The sequence below is a fragment of the Vitis riparia genome, chromosome 14 (assembly GCF_004353265.1).
Source record: "Vitis riparia cultivar Riparia Gloire de Montpellier isolate 1030 chromosome 14, EGFV_Vit.rip_1.0, whole genome shotgun sequence".
Classification (NCBI taxonomy): Eukaryota; Viridiplantae; Streptophyta; class Magnoliopsida; order Vitales; family Vitaceae; genus Vitis; species Vitis riparia.
In genome coordinates, this window is record NC_048444.1 from 23,545,402 (window position 1) to 23,548,818 (window position 3,417).

The following is a 3,417-nucleotide window of genomic DNA, read 5'->3' on the forward strand; positions in this document are numbered from 1 at the left end:
TGACTCTTTTTCTTCTGATATTTTTGTGTCTAAATTTCCATTTTATCCTTGTATTCAGACACTCATGTAATTCCTTAGCTAGGAAGTATCCAAGGAAGGGTAAATTACCTTCCTATATAAACTCTCTTGTAAACACTAAAAAAGGGACTCTTGGGGAGCTTTTTCCAGGAGACCAACTTATGTATATTTTACACTTAGTGAAATACAGAGATCTCTTTTGCTTTCTTTTTCTCTCTACTATTTTCTTTTTCTTGGAAGCCACACAACCTCTGAGGATGTTTTCCCAGAGGATGAGAGGCTAAACTTTTGGTTTCTTGGAGTGAAGGAAGCTAGGTGAAAAGTCCAGATGCTAAAGTGGAAAACTCTCGTGCATTAAATACAGGTAGTTGGAGTTCATAAATGGCTTTTAAATCTAAAGTTTTGCTTTAAATCCCTTAGAATCACTTTGAATGGCCAATACATGGTAAGCTTTAGGTCTCTGTGGATACTTATTGCTAGATCCACATCAGACCATTAGTTATCATGTACGAGCCATTGGAAAGTGGCTCAAGGTGAAGACCCATAGTGTCTAAAGCCATTAATGGAACTTAACTACCGCTTCTATTGACTTTTTATGGATTAAATCTTCATTGTTAAACCTATACCGGTTCGGGAAACAACCATCCTTTATGTTGTTGTCCCCAATACGAGGAGAAAAATCCGGAATTTCCCACTTTGCATTCTGAACTTGATCCTAGCAACCTCTAGCTCCGGGAGACTTTCTTTCTTTCATTTCTACCTAGTTCTATATTAGTTTAGTTCCAAACACCACTTTCAAAACAAATTTTATTTTCTTTTAAATTTTAAGTTTTTGACAAAGGAAATCATCAGACTCAATTTCTAATCTTGAGTCTATCACTGGTAGAGTGAAAACCCATCTCTGAGTTCGACCCTAGAGCTGCTATACTATAGTAGCTTTGCTACGCCAGTATAAGGTCATAGGATTTATAAATATTTTTTATTAAAATACTCAATAGGGTATGAATCACATCTATAAAAACATCATCAAACTCCTACAAAAGGGAAACAACTGAACTAGGCAAAGACGAGTCAAGTTTGTTAGTGTTTAAGTACGCTACTTTGTACAAAAGTACAATCATTGGCTGATTTAAAAACATTGCTCTTTTGATTTCACTTGCCTTCGCATAGAAATCTATTTTTCTCTCTTCTTTTCTCTTAATGGCTAAATCTTTCCTCTTGTTTTCTCTCTCATTTTTCTCAACCTCTTTTTGTTTCCTTCTGATTTTCACTTGTTTTCTTTTTCTTACTCTCTTTCTTTACATCACTCTCTTTTTTTAACCTCACTTAATCTTCATAAACCTGTTTTGGTGACAAATGGACTAGGGTGATTGTTGAGGGTGGAGTTGTTGTCGAGGATGGGTTGGGCATTAGATATCTTTCTTCACTGAATAATTAGTTTATGTGTGAATGGAATTGGTGATATGCAATTGAAAGAGGAGCATTTTTAATATTTCCATTAGTGGCAAATATGAAAAGGAAGAGGGAGGTTGTTGATGCTATGAAATGAGAGATGGGTATAAGGTTGAACACTGAAAATATGTGAAGGATTAGAACACTTTCTATATTGGATCATCTTTTATATGGGGATGAACCTTTTGGTGGCAAATTCATGGGGTAGACTAGTGAGAGGGGTGGAACTTATGTAAAGGAATTATTTTTAAGTTTGCAAGGACTGGCTGAAAGTGAAGACAAAGTGGTGTAGGTGAACTCAATAACCAATCCATTCTCAGTCTTTATAAGTTGCCATGGAATCAGGTAATCAATTTCATTTCCAATGAGTATAATATGGAATTCATGGGTGCCTTATAAGGTAATGTTTTCAAATTAGGAGTCTAGTTAGAGGAAGGTCTTTGGTCAATAGATTTTTTTGTTTTTAAAGTCAAGGAATAATCCATCATTTACATTCTTCTTCATGGTACCAAAGTCTCCTCTCATAGTTGCTTTTCACTCTATTTGGTATTCGTTGGTTGCAAGTTGTTATGGTTAAAAAAGACCCTCTTAGGGTGACATGGATCCTTTATGAGTAAAAGAAGCAAAAAGGTTTGAAGAGCGGTTGCATTATGCATTTTATGGAATATATGAAAAGAAAGGAATTGAAGATCAATTGACAATGAGGAACAATTGGATCAACCATTGAAAAGTTCTTTTCTTATAAATTTGTTTTTGTGGGTTTAATGTCTTTGTATGATTTTGTAGATTGGTTAGGTTCTTTCTAAAAGAGGGAGTTGTTTTCTTGTGTTCTCTCTTTTTGTTTGCACCTTGTGGTACTCATTGTATACCTTTTGTGTGCTATGGTGCACCATTTAACCCTTGTTTATAAAATTGTATTTTTTTCTTATAAAAAAAAAACATATCCTGTAATACTAGGACACAATACTTCTTAATAATACTTTACTAGATAAACTATAGAAAAAAACATTCATTTCTAATTTCCATGCAGGCAATTGGGCAAGTACTTTTTCTCTATATCAATGACTTTAGTACACAATGGGTTCTATCTTCTGTTACTTTATTCAATCATGGATCAGTACTTACTACATACACTAGGGAAAGGATCTCTGACCTAAATGTTGGAAATGGAACATCCTTTCTAATCTTCACAAGCATCATCTCCTACTTGCCAGCTTCTTTAGGTTGGACGGTTGCACAGGAATTTCAAGATGGTAATTACATTGGACTTGTCATCATCATAATCTCCTTCTTCCTCATAGTCCTTGGTATTATGTATGTTCAAGTAAGTGTTAAGTACTTTATTTAAAAAGGATTTGGATTTGTGGAAGCAAGGAACTATTAACAATGATATCAACAAAGGGTTTCAGGAAGCATGGGAGAAAATTCCACTTAATTATGCATCAAGATATACCAACAAAATCGGAGGCCTTCAAAAATCTGCTTACCTCCCTTTCAAGGTCTGTATTCCTGGTTTTCTCTTTGTCATTCTTTGAGGTGTAATGTTTTTAACTGTCTTTGTAATAGTGTAATGATTAGAGCATAGCCATTGATAATTTTCAGTTGTGTGTACTTGCATATGACCAGAAATAGTTTTAATAGTGTTTATTGTTTGTTCCTTAAGTTTTTCATCGTTTGAACTTCATCCTAGGTTTTATCTGGGTTTATTGTTTCTTTCTTTGGTTTGTAATCATTGGGACTCCATCCTAGGTTCAATGTAAGTTTATTGTTTCTTCCTTTGGTTTCTCATCAATGGCACTCAACCCAAGGTTCTATCTAAGTTCATTGTTTTTGTCTTTGGTTTCGCATCATCAAAACACCAACCTAGGTTCTATCTATGTTGTATGTTTACTCCTTTAAATTTCTAATCGTTGGGACACCATCCTAGGTTTTAGCCCCTTGGAAGCC